Source organism: Vulpes vulpes, chromosome 11 (assembly GCF_048418805.1).
Source record: "Vulpes vulpes isolate BD-2025 chromosome 11, VulVul3, whole genome shotgun sequence".
NCBI lineage: Eukaryota > Metazoa > Chordata > Mammalia > Carnivora > Canidae > Vulpes > Vulpes vulpes.
This window is the reverse complement of record NC_132790.1, coordinates 47,070,038-47,095,045: the sequence shown is the minus strand read 5'-3', so window position 1 is coordinate 47,095,045 and position 25,008 is coordinate 47,070,038. Positions and strand designations below refer to the sequence as shown.

The 25,008-nt window shown below is 37.3% G+C and overlaps 1 pseudogene; it reads left to right on the top strand.

The window, feature by feature from the left end:
- LOC112915844 (protein Jade-1 pseudogene) overlaps window positions 1-23,651 on the top strand; it is a 152,895-nt pseudogene extending 129,244 nt beyond the window's left edge.
- The last annotated feature ends 1,357 nt before the right edge of the window (window positions 23,652-25,008 follow it).

Here is a 25,008-nt window from a genome sequence, read left to right as displayed (position 1 = left end):
AATTAACTATTTAAAGTTGTAGCAAAATACTTTCTTATAAGTAAATTACATATGTTCAATTATGTTTTAATGTAATTTCTCCTTAGCATCTCCATTTTATTCTAGCAAGGCTGATATTTTTTCATACATTTGCTGGCATTTTTCTATTTTTATTCTGTTATGCCATGAAATATTTTATCCATTTTACTATTGAGTTGCTATTTTCTTATTAATTGTAATGTTTTAAAATATATTTTGGGTATTAATAGCTTGTCACTTATATTAGTGTCAAGCTTCCAGTTTGTGTTTTCTACTCTTCCTTTCTTTATGGTAGCCTCTGAGGAACAATCACTATAAATTTTGATGTTGTTAATCTCCATGTAATTTTTTATTTCTTTTTAATATTTTCCACTCTTTAGAGTTTAAGAACTACTTTACACAAAGTTAATAAAGATATTTTCCTATACTCTTATTTAAAAACTTTTGGTTATTTGTCTTTCACATGTAAATCCTTATTCATCCTGTAATTGATCTTTTCTGTTAAGCAAGGGTGGATGGATGGGTGGATTGATTGATTGATTGATTGATTGATTGAAAGGATTTCATTCTTATTCTTTCATTTGTTGAAAAGTCCATCATCTCCCCACTAGTCTCTAGAACCAACTCTGATGTGGCTCAAGTTTTCATGTATGAGTGGGTTTGTTTATCAGCTCTGTCCTTATAAGTTTCATTGGATGATTTATCGATTCCATAGTGTTTCTTTTGATGTAATTGATATGTTAGGATAATTTTTCACACACATTCTATTTCTCCAAGAATCTCTCAGATATTCTTTACTCTTGGATGCATTTCACATTACTATTCAAAATACACACAAGACCCAAGTGAGAAGTTTTAGTGAATTGGGAAAGACTGACATCTTCATAGTCTTGAATGTTCATAAAACAGTATTTTTCACCAATTTTAAGAATTTTATTGTAGTCTTGTAGCAAATAGGAAACAATAGATTTGATTGTGTCTGATTTCCAAGCCCGGGTTAAAAAAGGCATTGCATACTCTGCCTTGGTTTCTGAATTCCTTACTGTTGGAGTAGCCAGCTGCCGTCTATGTGCTATCAAGCAGCACAGTGGAGGGGCCCACTGGATAGAAACAAATATGCCAACAATCTGAATAAAACATCTTGGAAACAAATCCTTCCTAAGATATAGCCCCCCAAGCATCGAACTGCAACCTCATGAGAGAACTTGGGTTAGAGATGCCCAAATGAACCACCCTAAAATTCCTGACACAGAACATTATAAAAAACAACAAATCATTACTGTACTTTAGCTTGCTAAAGTTTGCAATGATGAGTTAGGTAACAACAAATAAGTAATAGTAATAATATAAAATAATATAGTATTATAATTGATAGTTATAATTATTATGTTATATGGTCAGTACTTGTGAGGATTACTCCACGTGCTTACCATTCCATGCAACTCTTTGTCTTACTTCTCAAAATTTCCTTTTGGTAAAGATTTTTTTACTTTTCTGCTTATTGAAGTATATGCTTCAGAAGTGACATAAATGAATTTCTGCATTTTAAGTTTGTTCTGCTCTAGGGTGTCTAAAATAGTATTATTTCCCCTAATATTTGAAAGTAAGTTTATGGGATTACCATTTTAATTTACCAGTGAATTTCTACCTACATTTTGGAGGCACTATCAATATGTCTAATTTACATTGTTATAGATATTTGTTTTGTTTTCTTTTCTCAGAACCTGGAAAAAGAATGAATTCCAGCTTCCAACTAATGTGCAATTCAACATCTTTAAAATAAACTTTTATAATTTTTCACCCAACCATTCAGAGTCACATTTGGCACAATATATGTTTTTTTTACTTTCTGCTAGTTTGTGATTTATTATTATGAATTTGGTTGTTTGCTGTTTGTTACTTTCTTGTGTGAGTGAGTAAATATTTGATCTTCAAACATCTCCTTAGTCTAAGGTCAGATGTTTTGCCTTATGCAGACTCAAGCTTTTCTTTAGTAAGCCTTAGGTTTCAGAGATCATTAAAACAAGCTTTAGGCTCTTGGTTAAGTATGAATAACTCTGCTGCCTGCTGACTTCTTAGTCTTAGGCTCCTATAAATCTTCTGGCTTTAGAAGAGATATGTTCTTGTCAGCTCACTTATTTATTTATTTATTTACTTATTTATTTATTAGTTTAATTTGCCAACATATAGCAAAACACCCAGTGCTCATCCCATCAAGTACGCCCCTCAGTGCCTGTCACCCAGTCACCACCACCCCCCACCCACCTCCCTTTCTACCACCCCTTGTTCGTTTCCCAGAGTTAGGAGTCTCTCATGTTCTGTCTCCCTTTCTGATATTTCCCACTCATGTTTTCTCCTTTCCCCTTTATTCCCTTTCACTATTTTTTATATTCCCCAAATGAATGAGACCATAGAATGTCCATCTCCGATTGACTTATTTCACTCAGCATAATATCCTCCAGTTCCATCCACGTAGATGCAAATGGTGCATATTTGTCATTTCTAGTGGCTGAGTAATATTCCATTGTATACATAGACCACATCTTCTTTATCCATTCATCTTTCGATGGACACCGAGGATCCTTCCACAGTTTGGCTATTGTGGCCATTGCTGCTAGAAACACTGGGGTGCAGGTTTCATTGCATCTGTATCTTTGGGGTAAATCCCCAGCAGTGCAATTGCTAGGTCATAGGGCAGATCTAGTTTTAACTCTTTGAGGAACCTCCACACAGTTTTCCAGAGTGGCTGCACCAGTTCACATTCCCACCAACAGTGCAGGAGGGTTCCCCTTTTCTCTGCATCCTCTCCAACATTTGTGGTTTCCTGCCTTGTTAATTTTTCCCATTCTCACTGGTGTGAGGTGGTGTCTCATTGTGGTTTTGATTTGTATTTCTCTGATGGCCAGTGATGCGGAGCATTTTCTCATGTGCTTGTTGGCCATGTCTGTGTCTTCCTCTGTGAGATTTCTCTTCATGTCTTTTGCCCATTTCATGATTGGATTGTTTGTTTCTTTGGTGTTGAGTTTAATAAGTTCTTTGTAGATCTTGGAAACTAGCCCTTTATCTGATATGTCATTTGCAAATATATTCTCCCATTCTGTAGGTTGTCTTTTAGTTTTGTTGACTGTTTCTTTTGCTGTGCAAAAGCTTCTTATCTTGATGAGGTCCCAATAGTTCATCTTTGCTTTTGTTTCTCTTGCCTTCATGGATGTATCTTGCAAGAAGTTACTGTGGCCGAGTTCAAAAAGGGTGTTGCCTGTGTTCTCCTCTAGGATTCTGGTGGAAGCCTGTCTCACATTTATTTATATTTTTTAAGGATTTTCTTTATTTATGCATGAGATATATATATATATATATATATATATATATATATATATGTAGAGAGAGAGAGAGAGAGAGAGAGAGGCAGAGACACAGGCAGAGGGAGAAGGAGGCTCAGTGCAGGGAGCCTGACGTGGGACTTGATCCTTGGTCTCCAGTGTTACACCTGGGCTGAAGGCAGCGCTAAACCGCTGAGCCACCAAGGCTGTCCTCTTGTCTCACACTTAGATCTTTCATCCATTTTGAGTTTATCTTTGTGTATGGTGAAAGAGAGTGGTCTATTTTCATTCTTCTGCATGTGGATGTCCAATTTTCCCAGCACCATTTGTTGAAGAGACTGTCTTTTTTCCAGTGCATAGTCTTTCCTCCTTTGTCGAGTATTAGTTGACCATAAAGTTGAGGGTCCACTTCTGGATTCTCTATTCTGTTCCATTGATCTATGTGTCTGTTTTTGTGCCAGTACCACAACCACACTGTCTTGATGACCACAGCTTTGTAGTATGACCTGATATCTGGCATTGTGATGCCCACAGCTATGGTTTCCTTTTTTAATATTCCCCTGGCTATTCGGGATCCTTTCTGATTCCACACAAATCTTAAGATAATTTGTTCCAACTTTCTGATGAAAGTCCATTGTATTTTGATAGGGATTGCATTAAATGCGTAAATTCCCCTATGTAGCATTGACATTTTCACAATATTAATTCTTCCAATCCATGATTATGGAATATTTTTCCATCTCTTTGTGTCTTCCTCATTTTCTTTCAAAAGTGTTCTATAGTTTTTGGGGTATAGATCCTTTACCTCTTTGGTTAGGTTTATTCCTAGGGATCTTATGCTTTTGAGTGCAATTGTAGGTGGGATTGACTCCTTAATTTCTCTTTCTTCAGTCTCATTGTTGGTGTCTAGAAATGCCACTGGTTTCTGGGCATTGATTTTGTATCCTGCCACACTGCCAAATTGCTGTATGAGTTCTAGCAATCGTTCACCCACACATTTAAAGGAATTGTTACAATATGTGTTCTGACATTTTTATGTATTTTGTACAGGTACATTTTAGGATATCTGATTTGCAATATTGCCATAAAAGAGGCTCTTGGCATTGAAAATGTTAAGCTGATGTTTTCTAAAACTCCATTTTGTAACTTTGTAGGATATGATGTGGAAAAACAATCAACCAACAAAAATTAATTCAGGGATTTTAAAAGGAAAAAAAATAAAGATAATGAAAGCAACGATTTAGATATGATACATAATGACACAGATGAATGTTCAATAGGAATAGAGTGAATCCAGAATAGTTTTTAAAGAGTTTACAATGAAGATCAGAAAGGAGAAAAAGAAGAGAGCATGAATAAAATAATAGGAATAAGTTTGAAGTTGTAAAAGTTTGTGTTATATGTCTTCTATCTTCTCCATAAATTTTGTGAGGAGGGAATCTGTGGAGATTTTAAGTAGTGGATCTGAGGGACTCCTGGGTGGCTCAGTGGTTGAGCACCTGTCTTTTACCCAGGGCATGATCCTGGACACCCGGGATCGAGTCCCACATCAGGCTCCCTGCATGGAGCCTGCTTCTCCCTCTGACTATGTCTTTGCCTCTCTCTCTGTGTCTCACAGAATAAATAAATAAAGTCTTAAAAAAAAAAGTAGTGGAGTTGAGGATATATGAATGCTTTGTCTCAGTTTTCTAATGACTCTTTTAAGGAACTAAAGACTAATTTAAAAGCCAAGGTGCTTCCTTCCCAATGTCTACTCGAAGTTGCATAAAATTAATTTGAGGTTGATCCTTTTAGGTCATTTTTGCATTTTTTTCTTCCTATGTACAATTCAGCAGCCATTGTGAAAGTGTAAAAACCAGGGAATCATGATAACAAGTAAGGTGTTATTTTTATATCTAGTAATTGTCAAGGTAAGTGTATCAAAGATAAAAGTAAAAGAAAAAAATCATATATTGAATGAACTATACAAGATAAATTTAAGAACCATTTATGCATGATTGAAGAGTCTTGTGCCCAACTGCATAGCTATTGTAAGTGAACAATATAAAGGTCAAAATAACAAGTTTGAGGAATATAGTTTTTAACATAGTTTATTACAGTATATTAATATCTTATTATCTTACTTTTAAAATTAAAGGTATTGGGCACCTGGGAGGCTCAGTCAGTTAAGCATCTGCCTTGCGCTCAGGTCATGATCCCACGGTCTGGATTGGAGCCCCATGTTGGGAGACTTGACAGGAAGACTGCTTCTCCCCCTCCCTCTGCCTGCCACTCCTGTTTGTGCTGCCTCTCTAATAAATAAATAAATAAAATCTTAAAAAATAAAAATAAATAATGGTATTGAAAACTCTTGTAAAAAATGTAAATTGATTTGTGTACTAAAATAAGATAAAGCTTTAAGAGTCTTTATTTTTCAGGTTAGTTATCATGATTTAAAGTCAAAAAAAGTGACAAACAATCCAGAGAAAGAGAAGTCCTTAATATGGCAGAAGTTCCCTTTTCTCTTAAGTTACTGGTATAGTAATACTAGATAGAAAACAATGTTTTCCAATAAGCAAAATTACCTGAAGACATATTTTTCATTATAATCATGGATGGCCTGGTCACAAGAAGCTTAAAGCCATATTCATACAAAAAAGTAGTAAACATTTCTTCATGCTGTCCAATGTTGAATCTAATTTATTTATGAGTTGTAGGAAATATTTGTTTTTCATATTGTATTTTACATTATTTCCAATACATCTTTGAAATTTTAGGAATAATAAAAAAAATAAAATAACATCAAATTCTTCTCCCCACACCAAATGGGAGTTTCTGGTGGAACTAAAATTTTTTTTTGATAAAGCAGAAGCATTAGGATTCTGTCAGGATAAGGTTTCAATATGACCTCAAGTGAAGAGTTCTTGCCTAAGGAAACTGAAGATAAAGTGATCAAGGTGTTGACTAAATGAAAAGCTGTGCAGAAATTTGATGACTAAATGTCAAGTAATTAGGTATATAAAAAAACTCCTGAAATACCAGGTTACGAGTCTAGATAAGTATATGGAGACAGGACGCCTGGGCACCTCATGGGTTGAGTGTCTGCCTTCAGCTCAGGTCATGATCCCGGGGTCCTGGGATCGAGTCCCACATCGGGCTCCCTGCAGGGAACCTGCTTCTCCCTCTGCTTGTGTCTCTGCCTCTCTCTCTGTGACACTCATGAATAATAAATAAAATCTTAAAATTTAAAAAAAAATTGTGGAGCCAAGGCCCAAAAATTTGCAAAAATAAGTAGATATTAAAACCAAGTGAAGAAATAGGTTGAATCTTTGGTGAGATTAGCTTGAATCTATGACTTCATTTTGTCATCTCAGAAGGCCATATTATAAGGGAGTTGATATTCAAATAAACTGATCCAAGGTTAGACAGAGTAACATTGAGTGTAGCTTTGCTCAAGGGTTTGGTAGACCCCCAGTTCTTTTTATTTTCATTTTATTTTTTAAATGCTTTGCCAGTGATAAATCCCTGATTCAATAGAATTTCTTTTCTTCCTTGAAATTATGTTTAAGCAAGGAGTTGAACCCCAGCCAAAATATTTTGATCAGCAAATGAATAATAGAAACTACTGCAAGAGGAGAACAATCACTAAATAAATTCTTCTACTGTAGTCCAGGTCTTATTTTGGTTTTCATTATTTCTTTTTCTCTGTCAGAATGTCCTAAAAATCTTCCTATGGCTGCAGGTGCTGATTCATCTAAGGTAATGCAAAGAATATGAAGCATAGATTGTAAAACTTACTAGCATTTTCTCATTAAAGCTTTTGAAATTAATGGCAAAGCCTTGATTTGGAATCTGTGTTTGATCAAGAAATGTAAAGATGAAGGTAATTAGACTCACAAATCTTTCTCTTACCTATTGGCAAAAAAAAGGGGGGTTTTCAACTAGACTAGACCTTTCTGTGGTCTTCTGGATGAATACCAGGAATACTTACTCATGCAGTTGCAGAGTTTAAATCAGTCATGCAACGTTGATTGGAAATGCAAAAATTCATTACTATTTATTGTTATTGTTGGCATAAGTGGTGGTGCCTGATTGCAAAATATTTGAAAAAGAAGATAGGATTTGGTTCTGTTGGTATTAATTTTTTAAAGATTTAAATATTATTGTGACTGTTATTTCTTTATTTATTTATAGGACGAAAATAAAGATAGGTAAAAAATTATAGTATACTTCCAAGAAAACTCCCAGTATATTTTTACCACATTTAGTTAACCTCAAGAAGCACCAGGTGTTACGTATGTATATACTTACATACACTCTACGTAAATCGTAATGATCCCTGACATAATTAAATTGAACATGGCCTAAAGGGCTTTAATAAGTAGCTTCCCTCTTTCATACCCTTCCATACAAGTATAAGGTACAGACAGATGTCATAGGATTAAGTACAAAATTATCCATATGGTTAACATAATTTTTATAACCCACAATTTTCAATTTATATAAACAGAATAACATTAAGCTCAAATTAAAGCAGCAAACAATTTAATTGACTGATGGGCCCATACAACATATGTTCCACTTTTTACCCTATTTTTTAAAAGACATCTGAAGAACCAGAAATGCTAAACAAAACATCAATATCCTTAATGCTCTCATGTTTCAGATCTTAAATGTTCTTATTTTCTTCAAATATGTTTTGCTATGGAAAGATGTCATGCATATCCTTTAGTGGAACCACTCATGCTGCAACATAGGTCCTTAAAAATAGTTGCCACCAATCTGGTCCACTGGAACTCAGGAGTAATTCCACAATGTTACACAATTTAAGTTAGAGAAAATATTCATGTGGAAAAGATAGTACTACAATTAATAGATCAACAAGATAAGAGACTCAATAAGATATGAAGAGATATAAATAAGTCCCTCATTTTCGTGTTATACTATGGGCATATCAGGGCCTGGGGTATTTGCTGGATAAACTGAGTTGAGTGGATTTGTGTTCAAGTGGAAGAATCTTTTCTCATTCTCCCAACTGATCTTCTGTGTCATAAGGTAAGCATAGAACCAAAGTGTCAGTAGGAGCAAATTCATACTCTGGTACGAGAAACTCTGAATATAGATGGCCGCTACTGACAGAAGTTATCTCAAAATGTCAACTTCAAATACTTAGATACATTGATACCAAGGGTGAGATTTATTCTCCTCTACTAGCATGATGGAAGCCATAACTTCACTGCAAATTTGAACTTTTTACAATCCCTTTGAGCAGAGGATATCTAAGGTTTCTTTTCAAACAATTTTACTCATAATTTTATAATGATTTTCATAGGAGACATTTTCCCCTTTTCCCTTTATAAAGAGTTCTAACCAAAGACAAAGAAATTGGTTCACTCAAAGATAAGTGGAAAATTTTACTAATCACATTTTATATAAGATACAGAAAATGTACTCAAATACAAATCCTAAAATATGTATGAAAATGACCATGTATTTCAATAATTTGTTGTTGACCTTTAAGTGTATATGCTACATTGATTTGGCTGAATCACCAGCAAAAAAAATAAAAGCCTCAAGTGTCAAAGGAAGAGTCCAAATGTAAGGCAGAAAAAAATTGTTTGAAAACTTATTGCTCTGTTTGAACTAAAAGAACCAAGAAAAAATATTTTAACATCTTCCTACCTCTCTTTATCCCTTATAGTAATTACAGCAACAAACTCAACAGCTCAAATCTCAATGCTCATTCCAGTCTGCTCTGTTGAAAGTTTCCAGTATATATCAACTTTTAAACATATGAATCTCAGTTGGAGAATAAACTCTCAATCTGATTAAAGCGTGCTCACAGCTCTTGTTTGGCTAGAATTCTATTTACCTCTGGCTGATATCACATCCTGTCATTCCAGGAACTCCCATTAATACTGAATTAAAGCATTTACTTGTAATTTTGTGTGGGGTCCTTCTATGAATGCAGTTGTGTTTCACGCAGTTAACTTACCAATTGCTTTAATGTGTTAATAAAAGATCCTTATAGTGAAAAGTACAGTTAACAGTACTTTTAGGTTGGAAAAATAAGATCCAGGAGATAAAGACGACTGGCGATAATGTGGTGATTAAGAGGAGACAGTTATATTACCATTATCTCTTTTGAGCAAACTGGCATTTTCCCCAAATTTTATCCTCCTGTTTAGCCTATATCAAAAATAAAATAAAATAATTATATATATTTTTTTCTTTCTCTCTCTTTCTCTTACCCATGCATGTGTGAATGCACACATGTACCACACACATTTATGCATGTGAGAATACTACATATGCATACATTTCACATATTGAGAGAAAAGAAAGAAAAGAGACAGATTAAAATCCAATCTCCGTCTTCCATTTCTTTGGGAATTAACTACAGTATCTTATAAATTTAAGCAGCAGAATTGTTTACACATTAAATCTCTGAGTAAAGGACATCTGAAAATAGCTGTTATCTTGATGGCTGTTGTATAATAATTTTATATCTCATGGCATGCCCAGGCAATTGCATTCCTCAAGGATTCAGTCACTGAAGCATTTAAGCACAATTTTTTTTAAAGATATTATTTATTTATTGAGAGACACAGAAAGAGAGAGAGAGAGACAGAGAGAGAGAGAGGCAGAGACACAGGCAGAGGGAGAAGCAGGCTCCATGCAGGGAGCCCGACGTGGGACTCGATCCCGGGTCTCCAGGATCACACCCGGGGGGGGGGGGGGCGGTGAAGGCGGCACTAAACCGCTTTAGGGCCGACGGAGGCACTAAACTGTTGAGCAACTCAGGCTGCCCAAAGAACAATTTTAGCAATAAACAGAAGTTCCTGCTTATTTCTGAAAAAAACAAAATGAACAGAAAACAACAACAAAAATGTCCACTGGATACTTTGGGGGAAAATAAAACCCTTAAAATTCACAGAATTTGAATGAGAGACTTGAAGGAATGTCCTTTAGACTTATGTTGTAGGAGTGTAACCATCATCAGCATGTGGATAATGAACATTTTAAATGAAATGCAGTTGGTATAAATGATGATATGATGTAAGTGTAAAATATTCACCAAATTTCAAAAATGTGTCTGTAAAAATATACAATGTAGCATTAATAATGTCTATATTTATTACATAATGGAATGAAAAATTTAGATACACTGAATTAAACTATGATACCATTAAATTAATCCGTTTTACATTTCAAAATTACATAAATGGCTCATACTATATTCTTATTGCACAGTGTTGCTTGAGAACATATAAGACATTTTTTGAAACAATGCTATTTCAAAAGCATTTTAATGTACTGAAAGATGATATTGTATAGAAAACATAAGTATTGATGACCCTGAGTCAAAAATAATTGTGAAGATTTGGAATCTGATTGCAAAATGTTTTTGGAATTATGCTTACCTAAGGAGTTGGGTGAATATAGTCCATAATTCACTTCAAGTTGCCATTTGTTTTTGAAAATAAAATTTTAGTAGAATGCAGTATGTCTATTGGTTTGCAGTTATGTCCGTGATTGTCTTTTGCTATAATGGCAGCTTTGAGCAGTTGTACCCAAAGCCTATGGCAAAGTCTAAAGTGTTTGTTATCTGTCTCCTTACAGAAAATGTTTGCTGGCCCCTCCCTTAAACAATTTATTTTGTTTATATTTTCTTTTTGTTATGTTTGCACAGAAATGATAAAATCCTTGTATAAAAATGTAAATACATAATGAAGTCCAAGTAATAAACTCTCATTGGACATTATTTTAACTAACATTTTCTTTTCTGAGAGTTTATAATTCTTTTTTATTTTATTTTATTTATTTATTCATGAGAGACACACGGAGAGAGGGGTAGAGACCCAGGCCAAGGGAGAAGCAGACGCCATGCAGGGAGCCTGACGTGGGGCTGGATCCTGGGACGCTGCGGTCCCTCCTGAGCCAAAGGCAGACCCTCAACTGCTGAGCCACCCGGGCCTCCTGAGAGTTTATAATTCTATGTTACTGTCGTGTTAGAATCAATGAACGATGCTTAGATTAATAATAGATTACTTTCTGTGCATATAAATAAATACGAAAGCTTTTATTTTTTGGTGAGTAATTATTGAGAGATTTCTATTTACTACATATTATTTAGGATAAATATACAGAGTATATTATATAGAATAAATTGCTATTTATCTAGGAACTTACAGTCTAGATTGAGAAAGTCAGAGCACAGAACTGCAGGTGTTAAGTCGAATTAAAAAGAGGTTTCTGGATAGGTGAGCGGCGGGGGTTGGCGGGGAGGGGCGGGGAGCCGCGGGGAGCCCAGGACCGAGCCTCCGCCGCACGGGGGCAGCCGCTGGGGGCCCCGGGGCCGACCTTTGTAGGACGCCCCCGGCGTTGGCGCGGGGCGGCTCCGGGTGGGGACGGGCGGCGGCCGAGGCGTCAGCTCCCCCTCCTCGAGGGGCGGGCGTGGGGAGCTCCGGGGCAGGGACGCCAGGCCCCACGCGCCGCCCCCCCACGCCCCCCACGCCGCCCCCCGCACCCCCGCGCCCCCCGCCCCGCCCCGGAACGCCCGGAGCCCGTCCTGGCGGGCGTCAGCAGCCGTTCGTTGGTGGGTCGCGCCGCCTCCCCGCGGACGGCGTCCTGTGACAGGGGCTGCCGCGGCGCTGCTCCCAGGGCAGGCACGAAGCGAGGTCGCCTTCCCAGCAGCACCGAGGATCCGATACGCGGCAGCCGCTCCACCACGTGGTCACAGACTTCCCGATCCCAGCACGGGACGCGGTCGTGCTCCGGACATGGAGATCGAAAACCTACAGAGGCGTTTAGGACGGACGGGATCACCGCCGTGCAGCTGCCTGACTCCCGTCAGCTGAACCCAGAGGAGCACGACGTGTGGGCAGAGCCCTGGAGACAGGAGTGGGGAAGGGGTTCAGGTGCGAGCGAGCGCTGGGACCATCCCTCAGCGGGCGGCCAGGCTCGTGTCTGAAGACAGACCCTCATGTTCATCAGGCCCAAGAAACACGTGGTGTCGCCGGGCTCCGGGCCTCCAGTCTTGGGCTGAGTCGATATCCGGACGCCGGGCGACAGAGGGTGTCATTACGACCTCAACGACATGGATGCTGAGTGCCAGGAGCTGACGAATGAGGAATTTAAGGAGATGGGGATGCCTGAATTAGATGAATACACCATGGAAAGGGTCCTCGAGGAATTTGGGCAGCGGTGCTAGGACAGTGTGAATCATACTATAGAGACTGAGGAAGGCCTGGGGATCAAATACGATGAAGACGTTGTCGGTGATGTGTGCCAGTCACCTGACGGTGAGGACGGCAATGAGATGCTGTTCTGTGACAAATGCAACGCCTGTGTGCACCAGGCCTGATACGGAATCCTCAAGGTCCCGGAGGGAAGTTTGCTCCGCCAAACATGGGCCCTCGGGGTTCAGCGAAAGTGTTTGCTGTGTCCCAAGAAAGGTGGAGCGATGAAGCCTACCAGCATTGCCAACAAGTGGCTCCATGTCAGCTGTGCTCTGTGGATCCCTGAGGTGACCATTGGCAGCCCCGAGAAGATGGAACCCATGAAGAAGGTGTCTCACATCCCCAGCACTGGGTGGATGCTGGTGTGTACCATCTACAACAAGAAGTTTGGGGCCTCCCTACAGTGCTCTGTGAAGAACTGCTGCATCACCTTCCACGTGACACTTATACTTGGTGACTTCAATCTAGCGCTTTCTACACTCCATAGGTCTTCTAAACACAACATCTCCAAAGAAACGAGAGCTTTAAATGATACACTGGACCAGATGGATTTCACAGATATCTACAGAACTTTACATCCAAACTCAACTGAATACACATTCTTCTCAAGTGCAAATGGAACTTTCTCCAGAATAGATCAATACTGGGCCACAAATGAGGTCTTAACTGATACCAAAAGATTGGGATTGTCCCCTGCATATTCTCAGACCATAATGCCTTGAAATTAGAACTAAATCACAAGAAGAGGTTTGGAAGGATTTCAAACACCTGGAGGTTAAGGACCATCCTGCTAAAAGATGAAACTGTCAACCAGGAAATTAAGGAAGAATTAAAAAGATTCATGGAAATTAATTAGAATGAAGACACAACCGTTCAAAATCTTTGGGATACAGCAAAAGCAGTCCTGGGAGGGAAATACATTGCAATACAAGCATCCCTCAAAAACTGGAAAGAATTCAAACAAAAGTTAACCTTAGCCCTAAAGGAGCTAGAGAAAAAACAGCAAATAGATCCTACACCCAGCACAAGAAGAGAATTAATAAAGATTCGAGCAGAACTGAATGAAATAGAGACCAGAAGAACTGTGGAACAGATCAACAAAACCAGGAGTTGGTTCTTTGAAAGAATTAATAAGATACATAAACCATTAGCCAGCCTTATTGAAAAGAAGAGAGAGAAGACTCAAATTAATAAAGTCATGAATGAGAAAGGAGAGATCACTACCAACACCAAGGAAATACAAACGATTTTAAAAACATATTATGAGCGGCTATATGCCAATAAATTAGGCAATCTAGAAGAAATGGACGCATTCCTGGAAAGCCACAAACTACCAAAACTGGAACAGGAAGACAGAGAAAACCTGAAGAGGCCAATAACCAGGGAGGAAATTGAAGCAGTCATCAAAAACCTCCCGAGACACAAGAGTCCAGGGCCAGATGGCTTCTCTGGGGAATTCTATCAAACGTTTAAAGAAGAAATCATACCTATTCTACTAAAGCTGTTTGGAAATATAGAAAGAGATGGAGTACTGCCAAACTCATTCGATGAGGCCAGCATCACCTTAAAATTCTCAACAATATACTAGCCAATAGGATGCAACAATACATTAAGAACATTATTCACCATGACCAAGAAGGATTTATCCCCAGGATGCAAGGCTTGTTCAATACTCATAAAGCAATCAACGTGATTCATCATATCAGCAAAGGAAAAAACAAGAACCATATGATCCTCTCAATAGATGCAGAAGAAGCATTTGACAAAATACAGCATCCATTCCTGATCAAAACTCTACAGAGTGTAGGGATACAGGGAACATTCCTCAACATCTTAAAAGCCATCTACCAAAAGCCCCCAGCAAATAATCATTCTCACTGGGGAAGCACTGGGAGCCTTTCCCCTGAGATCAGGAACAAGACAGGGATGTCCACTCTCACCACTGCTACTCAACATAGTACTAAAAGTCGTAGCCTCAGCAGTCAGGCAACAAAAAGAGATAAAAGGCATTCAAGTGGGCAAAGAAGAAGTCAAACTCTCCCTCTTCGCCGATGACATGATACTCTACATAGAAAACCCAAGAGACTCCACCCCAAGATTGCTAGAACTCATACAGCAATTTGGTAGCATGGAAGGATACAAAGTCAATGCCCAGAAATCCGTGGGATTACTATACACTAACAATGAGACTGAAGAAAGAGAAATTAAGGAGTCAATCCCATTTACAATTGCACCCAAAAGCATAAGATCCCTAGGAATAAACCTAACCAAAGAGGTAAAGGATCTATACCCTAAAAACTATACAACACTTCTGAAAGAAATTGAGGAAGACACAAAGAGATGGAAAAATATTCCATGCTTATGGATTGGCAGAATTAATATTGTGAAAATGTCAATGCTACATAGGAGAATTTACACGTTTAATGCAATCCCTATCAAAATACCAAGGAGTTCCTTCAGAGAGTAGGAAAAAATTATCATAAGATTGTGTGGAATCAGAAAAGACCCGGAATAGCCAGGGGAATTTTAGAAAAGAAAACCATAGCTGTGGGCATCACAATGCCAGATTTCAGGTTGTACTACAAAGCTGTGGTCATCAAGACAGTGTGGTGCTGGCACAAAAACAGAATAGAGATCAATGTAACAGAATAGAGATTCCAGAAGTGGACCCTCAACTTTATGGTCAACTAATATTCAACAAAGGAGGAAAGACTATGCACTGGAAAAAAGACAGTCTCTTCAATAAATGGTGCTGGGAAAATTGGACATCCACGTGCAGAAGAATGAAACTAGACCACTCTCTTGCACCAAACACAAAGATAAACTCAAAATGGATGAAAGATCTAAATGTGAGACAAGATTCCATCAAAATCCTAGAGGAGAACACAGGCAACACCCTTTTTGAACTCGGCCACAGTAACTTCTTGCAAGATACATCCACGAAGGCAAAAGAAACAAAAGCAAAAATGAACTATTGGGACCTCATCAAGATAAGAAGCTTTTGCACAGCAAAAGAAACAGTCAACAAAACTAAAAGACAACCTACCGAATGGGAGAAGATATTTGCAAATGACATATCAGATAAAGGGCTAGTATCCAAGATCTACAAAGAACTTATTAAACTCAACACCAAAGAACAAACAATTCAATCATGAAATGGGCAAAAGACATGAACAGAAATCTCACAGAGGAAGACATAGATATGGCCAAAAATCACAAGAGAAAATGCTCCGCATCACTTGCCATCAGGGAAATACAAATCAAAACCACAATGAGATCCCACCTCACACCAGTGAGAATGAGGAAAATTAACAAGGCAGGAAACCACAAATGTTGGAGAGGATGCGGAGAAAGGTTAACCCTCCTGCACTTTTGGTGGGAATGTGAACTGGTGCAGCCACTCTGGAAAACTGTGTGGAGGTTCCTCAAAGAGTTAAAAATAGACCTGCCCTACGACCCAGCAATTGCACTGCTGAGCATTTACCCCAAAGATACAGATGCAATGAAACACCGGGAATCCTGCACCCCAATGTTTCTAGCAGCAATGTCCACAATAGCCAAACTGTGGAAGGAGCCTCGGAGTCCATCGAAAGATGAATGGATAAAGAAGATGTGGTTTATGTATACAATGGAATATTACTCAGCCATTAGAAACGACAAATATGCACCCTTTGCTTCGATGTGGATGGAGCTGGAGGGTATTATGCTGAGTGAAATAACTCAATCGGAGAAGGAGAAACATTATATGGTCTCATTCATTTGGGGAATATAAAAAATAATGACAGGGAATAATGGAGAAAGGAGAAAAAATGAGTGAGAAATATCAGAAATATCAGACAGAACATGAGAGACTCCTACCGCTGGGAAACAAACTAGGGGTAGGGTAAGGGGAGGTGAGTGGGGGCGGGTGTGACTGGGTGATGGGCACTGAGGGGGGCACTTGATAGGATGAGCTCTGGGTGTTATTCTATATGTTGGCAAATTGAACAATAATAAAAAATAAATTTAAAAAAAGAGGTTTCCCATGCTTAGAGATGGGTAACAAAGTGTTTAATAAATGGTGTTGAAGAGGCAATTAGTAATCTTAGGAAAATAAATTGGGTTCATGTCTCACAAAGAATATCAGGAAACATTTTAAATGAAATACATAAATATAAAAAAGGAAGTAAAATATATTAAAACAAATTGACAATTTTAGTTATTTTGGAAAGGAGATTTTGTTAAATTCAAATCTAAGGGTCATAAAAAGGTAAATAAATTCAATAAAAATTTAACTTAAAGGCATCCTTATGGAGGAAAATATTTTACAATCTTAGAAGGAAAATTCCAAAAGTTGGAAAAATAATTACAGATTTTATTATAGAAAACAGGCAATAGGGATGCCTGGGTGGATCAGCATTTGAGCATCTGCCTTTGGCTCAGGGTGTGATCCTGAGGTCTGGGATCAAGTCCCACATCGGGATCCCTGTGGGGATCCTGCTTCTCCCTCTGCCTGTGTCTCTGCCTCTCGCTGTGTGTCTCTCATTAATAAATAAATAAATCTTAAAAAAAAGAAAACAGCCAATATAGGAGGGAGAGGTTGGTATTTCTGGGGAAGGAATAGGTAGTCCACTGAATTTGTGATATGCAGTAATTTAGTGGAGAGAATAACATGACACAGCATAGAAGAAATTGGCACACATTTTCTCTTGATTCTTTTATTGAGTGAAAACCAGTGTCTGTAAATTGTGAAATTCAACAAGTCTTGGCAAAGAACAACATCAATAATTATCAGAACACAGTCAAGGTCAGGAGATGTTCAACTTCTAGCTCATGAAATTGGAGAACCCACCATGAATACCTGAGACATTCAGTGGTTAGCCAGAGATCTTAGTAGTTTGCACCTTCTACAGTAATGTTTATTTCATAACTGAGCCAATATAGTGACCAAGCTGATCCTCATAATTTTAAATGCCTCCTAACAAAGTTAGTACTCTTAAGAGAAGATAATATTATTCAGATACTCTACAACATAATGTTAATGTTACTGTGAATAAAACAATTAAACTAGAAGACAAAGAATTTCAAATAGTTCTAACAAATATGCTCAAAGATTTAAAGAAAATTACAAATATCAGAGTGAGACAATTGATATGTTTAGTTGAAGAAACAAATGAACTTCCAAATGACAAATAAATATATGAAATGAAAATTTCACTGGATTGATTTATAGCAGATTATGTACTGCAGAAGAGAAAAACAATTGACTCAGAAACACAGGTATAGAAATCATCCATAACAAGACAGAAAGAAAAGTGAAAAAAGAGAAAGAAAGAAAGAAGAATGAAGAAAGAAAGAAAGAAAAGAAAAGAAAAGAAAAGAAAAGAAAAGAAAAGAAAAGAAAAGAAAAGAAAAGATCAAAACATTACTATCCTAGTAGAACCATATGTATAATAGGACTAGAAGAAAGGGAGAAATGGGACAAAGCCTCAAAATTATCAGGGAGTATTATTTCCAACATAAAAGCATACAATCAATTAACTAAACATTTAACCAAGCCTAAGGGTGGAAAGAAGACAATTTTAGACATTCATTTATATAATCCAGAGTTAAGTTTCACAGAAGAGAATCTATTCTGTCTAGTTTATGCATAAAAAGATTAATTTTTAGGGACACCTGGGTGGCTCAGTGGTTGAGCGTCTGCCTTTAGATCAGGGCGTGATCCTGGGGTCCCGGGATTAAGTCCAGCATCAGGCTCCCTGCATGGAGCCTGCTTCTCCTTCTGTCTGTGTCTCTGCCTCTCTCTCTCTCTCTCTCTCTGTCTGTCATAAATCAATAAATAAAATCTTTAATTAACAATAGATTACTAAACCGCCTAAAAAGTATTGGAAGTGCTGATAAAAAATTAAATTTGCCTTTGATAATTTCTATTATTATTATTATTATTATTATTATTATTATTTTATTTAAACTCAAGTTAGTTAATATATAGTGTAGTATTGGCTTCCAGGGTAGAATTTGGTGATTCATCACTTAAATATAACAGCCAGTGCTCATCCCAACACTGCCCTTCTTAGTGCCCATTACTCATTTAATGCACCCCCCCATCTTCCTCTCCTATAGCAACCTTCAGTTTGTTCTTTATAGTTCAGAATCTCTTATGTTTTGCCTCCCTCTCTGCTTTTAGCTTATTTTAGTTTTTCTTCCCATCCCCTATGTTCATCTATTTTGTTTCTTAAATTCCACATATGAGTGAAATCATATGATATTCGTCTTCTCTGATTTATTTCATTTAGTATAATACACTCTAGCTCCATCTACATTTTTTTGTTTTTTTATAATAAATTTATTTTTTATTGGTGTTCAATTTGCCAACATACAGAATAACACCCAGTGCTCATCCTGTCAAGTGCCCCCCTCAGTGCCCGTCACCCAGTCACCCCCACCTAGTTCTCCCCTTCCACCCTCCCCTAGTTCTTTTCCCAGAGTTAAGAGTCTTTATGTTCTAGCTCCATCTACATTTATGAAAATGGCAAGATCTCATTCTTTTTGATGGCTGAAATATTCAATTATATATATCACACCTTCTTCATCCATTAATTGGTCGATGGACATGTTGGCTCTTTCCATAACTTGGCTATTGTTGACAGTGTTGCTATAAACACTGGGGTGCACATGCCCCTTCAAATCAGCATTTTTGTGTCCTTTGGATAAACACTTGGTAGTGCAATTGTTGGGTCAGAGGGTAATTTGGTTTCTAACTTTTTGAGAAACTTCCATACTGTTTTCTACAGTGTCTGTACCAGTTTGCATTCCCACCAACAGTGCAAAAGAGTTTCCCTTTCTCCACATCCTTGCTAGCAAAAATTCTTTCTTAGTTGTTAATTTTAGCCATCCTGCAGAGTTTGAGGTGACATCTCATTGTGGCATTGATTTATATTTCCCTGATGATGAGTGATGTTGAACATTTTTGTATGTGTCTGTTAGTCTTTGGAGAAATGTCTGTTCATATTTTCTGCCCATTTCTTACCTGGATCATTTATTTTTGGGGTGTTGATTTTGATGTGTTCTTTATAGATTCTGAATCCAAGTGTATTAGCCAATGTTCTCCAGAAAAACAGAATCAATAAGCAATTAGGATGTATATATAGGTGTGTGTGTGTGCGCGCGCGTGTGCGTGTGGAGAGAGAGAGAGATTTATAACAGAATTAGCTCACACAGTTAGGAAGGTTGACAAGTCCCAAGATCTTTAGGGTGAGCCAGCAACCTGTAGACCTAGGAAAGCCGATGGCACAGTTTTAGTTTGCAAGCTGGCAGGTTCAAGACCCAGGAAAAGCCAATGTTTTCATGGTTCAAGTTTGAAATCAGGAAAAAGCCATGATCACAGCTTAGGCAGGAGGAAATCTCTCTCCTTCAGGAATGATTGACTTTTGTACTTTTAAGGTCTTCAACTGATTGGATGAGGCCCACTGACATTAGAAAGGGCAATTTGCTTTACCCACTCTATCAATTCAAATACTAATCTCATCCACAAGTATCCTCACAGATACATCCAGAATGCTGTTTAACAAAATGTCTGGGTATCCCATGACCCAAACAGGTTGACATATAAAATTAACTATTACACCAAGTCAAAAAAAAAAAAAAAAAACAGGTAAAAATAGCTCAAGGGAGCTATTTTTGCAATCTGAGAACACTGCCTTCTCATTTGGAAAGCTATCAGTAACAACCAAAACAGCCAAAATGTATCCCCTGCCTTACTCCTGAACTCCAAATTTTATGCTTGTCAATTCATCATATTCACCATGGTCCACTTCTATGATATTTCTCATGCATATACATGGATATAGCTTCCCATGCATAACCTTCTGGAACTACCAACATCTACAAGCTCTTATATTACATGATGCAAACATCTCCCTGATGCAAACATAAGTATGTTCATTGTCCCTCCAAAAGGAGATACTAAAATCTTTAGACATGGAATCTGTTTATTACATGCATTCTTCTCTGTTCAGTCAAAATCCCAACTGGATAACCTGTACCCTATGGAATAAGCTATAGAAAGAACCACAGTCATTACATAACACAGTATAAAATAGAGGAAATGAGGAAAGAGGAAAATGTAGAAAATAAAAGCTTTTACTATACCTTTTGTTTTTGTAACTGGCCATAAAACTGCAGTTTTTGCTTGTAACTTTCTAATTTCATTATCTACTTCATATTACCTTTGCTCTCAACCATGATTTTTTAAAAGATTTTATTTATTTATTCATGAGAAACAAAAGGGGAGAGAGAGAAAGAGAGAGACAGAGAGAGAGAGAGAGGGAGAGAGAGAGAAGTCCAGAGACACACAGGCAGAGGGAGAAACCGCCTCCATGCAGGGATCCTGCATGGCTCCCTGGGTCTCCAGGATCACACCCTGGGCTGAAGGTGATGCTAAACCACTGAGCTGCCCTTTCAACCATAATTTTATCTTACCAACGCTCTTTATAAGCCTGAGTGACCAAAACTTTATTCTTGAAAAGGTCTGAGCCCTTGAGAGTCATTTCTGTATTTAATTGCTGTAAACTTCAAATACTTTTAAGAGTTGATCTCACAGTGCTGGACAATATCCTTTAGATACAATATATTCCTCATTGTGTAGAATCAAATCCAATTTCCTGTTGATCATCTTGATAAATATCCCAAGTAGAGTATCCCTTTTTCTTCTATTTCAGAGGCATGCAGGATGCATATTGAAAAGGTGGCAGTGTGAACATTCAATGTTGAATTGAATGTTGAATTCAATTCAAGCAGCAATTGTTTTATTGTATGGTGGAAGAATTTCTTTGGAGATGTTAGGTCCTCTGAAACTGGAAGAAAAGCTTTGTCAGGATATAATAGAGAAGTGCTCCAGTCATAGTTTTAGATAACCTCTTACCTACCCAATATTTTCATAAAGATCTTTAAAAAATAATGACTGTTCTATCATAAAAGCCTATGAATATTAATGACTCTTTTAAGTACTTTGTGGAGCACCTGGTAGCTCAGTAGGTTGAGCATCTGCCTTGAGCTCAGGTCATGATCCTGGAGCCCTGGGTTGGAGCCCCACATTGGACTCCCTGCTCCTTTGCTACTTCCCCTGCTTGTGCCTTCACTCTGTGTCAAAGAAATAAATAAAGTATTTTAAAAGAATAATGTACACTGAGGTCTCTTAGGGACATACATAATAAAATGAAATATAAAATTATTTGATAATACAATTTGTTTAAATTGAGGTAAATTCATGGAAAAATCCATAAAGATCTTAAGGGTCGAATTCTATATATTATCTTTTATACTTACTTTCTCTTAAATACAGAAATTTTAATTTTATATGGTAGTAATTATTTATATACTAGTAATTTAAAAAAAAATATTTATTTATTTATTTGTTTATTTATTTATTTATTTATTTATTTATTCATGACAGACACAGAAAGAGAGAGAGACAGACAGACAGACAGACAGAGACAGAGACACAGGCAGAGGGAGAAGCAGGCTCCATGCACACAACCTGATGTACTCGATCCTGGGTCTCCAGGATCACACCCCCCACCGAAGGCAGTGCTAAACCACTGAGCCACCGGGGCTGCCCTATACTAGTAATTTTTAAAGTCATCTTTAATTGTGTTTCACATTATATCCTACTTTAAAATAAATTGTGTTTTATACTTTAATTTTCTGTGCAAGTGCAAGGTCTAGAAAAAAGAACATTTCTGAAGTAGAATATCACTGGTGCAATTGATGCTATTTCCTTTTATCATCCTAGATTGGGATGTTTAACTTGGCACTATTGGCATTTAAGGCCTTTTAATTTTTTTTGTTTGGGATGCACTGTACAATGTTTAACACCAGTCCTGATCTCTACCCATTTGATGCCAGTAACCATCTCCCTTCATCCCCCTCACATTTGCAAGTTGTGACAATTAAAATTATCTCCAGATATCTGTCCCATGGAGGAGCAGAGTTATCCGTGGCTGAGAACCATTGCCCTACATTTAAGAAGAATTTCAGGTCACTCTGAATTGAAATTTAACTATTAGAATAAAAATCACTATAACATGATGTAGAACACATTTCGTATTTTTAATTATGTTACTTCTTATTGCTAGTCTGTGGATTATTGTATTAGGATGTCTTTTCTATGAGGGACTATTGTTCTATATTAGAAATAATTTTATTAATAGTTCTTCCTGGGTTTCAAGAAGACCCAAATGAGTAACAGAAATTAAATAGTGGCATTGCACAAAAGGTATGGTTTACAGCAAGTTTTTCACAAAAATTTGCTGGTGAAACATTAATTTGACTTGATTCTTTCTCCTGCAGGCTTTTGTGAATTTTTGAAATGAGTTAAGTGATTTAGGGTTGCAAAGAGAAGACAGAGATGAAAGAAAAAATAAATCCTTGGAATTTTGAAAATCAGAATCCTAGTATTAATTACCCAGACTGAGATATTCAGGAAGCTATTTAGTGAGTGAGTATTATTTCAACTTACGTGTTTGTTTTTCTACTTACCCAAGTTATGGGACTTTATTTAGTCAATTGGTCATTCAAAAAATAAGAGGTGTCCAGAACACCTGTGTGGCTTAATTGGTTAAGCACCAGATTCTTGGTTTCAGTTAGGGGCAATATCTCCTAGTTCCCAGGATTGAGCTCTGTGCTCAACAGGGAGTCTACTTGAAGATTATCTCTCTCTGCTAATCCCGCATATTCAGTAGGCTCTCTCTCTCTTCCGCTAAATAAATAAATCTTAAAAAAAATAAGAAGTGTCCTTTTGGGAAATGTTTTAGGACAAAATGTTTTCTTTTGAAAAAAAATATTTTCTTTTGTATGTAAAAATCAGGTTTTTCTACTTAACTTCAGGTAATTTCAATGTAATAAAAATCAACATGGCAAGAACAAAGGCAAATTTCAAGTCTGTTTACTTCTCATATTTTAATTTTCAATCCCCCAAATTCTCTTTAGAATCCAAAGTAAAGAGGAAAAACCTAAAAGGCAAAGTGATGCAACTGGCACGAGAGAGGCTTCCATATATACCCTTTTGGTACGCTGTAGTTTTTCATCCGACTTAGACCAGTCACTTCTGTAAAGAAGCAAGGAAAAAAAAAAGAATCTAGGCAGGGATGGGATAAAAAGATTTATACCTAAATCTGGATATATATGTATATGTGTGTGTGTGTGTGTGTGTGTGTGTGTGTGTGTTGGTGGTGATGTCCTGAAATGTCTGTTATAAACTTAAAATCACCACCACTACCTATTAACGTTTCTTCTGCAACATAGAGAAACTGTATTTTCCAGAATCTCTTTTCTAGTAAAGTTCTAGACCAGATTCAACCAAGTAGAAGCACTGAATGACAATCTGGAAAGCTAAAGCAGAGGAGAAGCTAATATTCTCTGGATTAAGTTCTGACCAAACACATGAGTGGTTGTGATATTTATAGAAGTTCCAGGGTAGCTCCTGAGAACAATTCTCGTTGGAACTCTAGCCTAAAATAGATCCCCTGATCCCTTCCTCTACCTTTGCTGCCTCATTGTTTTCAACAGATCAAAATCTTAATGCTTGAAATATATAGAGTACCTTCTATTTTCCTGATATAAAATGTGTCTCAATAGTTTTAGAAATTATGACAAAAGGGTAACTAAAACCATAAAGTATTATCCTTGCCTTATTTTTTATAATTTAAACATCAGCAAACTTTTCTTTAAAGATGTTTTTATACCATATTTAGGTTTACAACAAAACTGAGGAAAAAGTACAGAGATTTCTCATATATTCCCACATACATAATCTTTGCCATTATTGACATCACTCACCAGAATGGTACACTTCTCTTTTTTTTAAAGATTTACTTTATTTATATTAGAGAAAGAGAGAGAGACAGCAGGGGAGAGGGACAGAGGGAGACAGAAAAGGGGAGATGCAGACTCCCCACTAATCACTGAGTGCAGAGCCCCACACAGGGCTTGATCTCATAACCCTGAGATCACAACCCAAACCAAAATCAAGAGTGGGATGTTCAATCTACTGAGCCACCCAGGTGCCTCTCATATTAGGTGTTCTTACCACAAAACAGCAGCAACAACAATAAAGGACACAGGGGACTTTTGGAGGTCATGGTGTATCTATTACTTCCTGTTAATGGTTTCATGGTTATATGCGTATGTCCATACTCACCAAATTGTACACATGAAATATGTTCAGTTTGCAAAAAAAAAAAAAAAAAGAAATATGTTCAGTTTTGTGTATGTCAATATGATTCAATAAAATGTTAAGAAAAAGAAAAGAAAAATTAATAGAAAGAGAGCCAGAAACACACATATATTGGAACTAGAAATCAATTGCTTTAAAATGATATAAAGGAGTATATTTGAAACCCAAGGAATTCTCTGAAGCTTGTCTTAATGCTTACATATTTGAAGGTAAATTAATAGGAATTTCATATCGT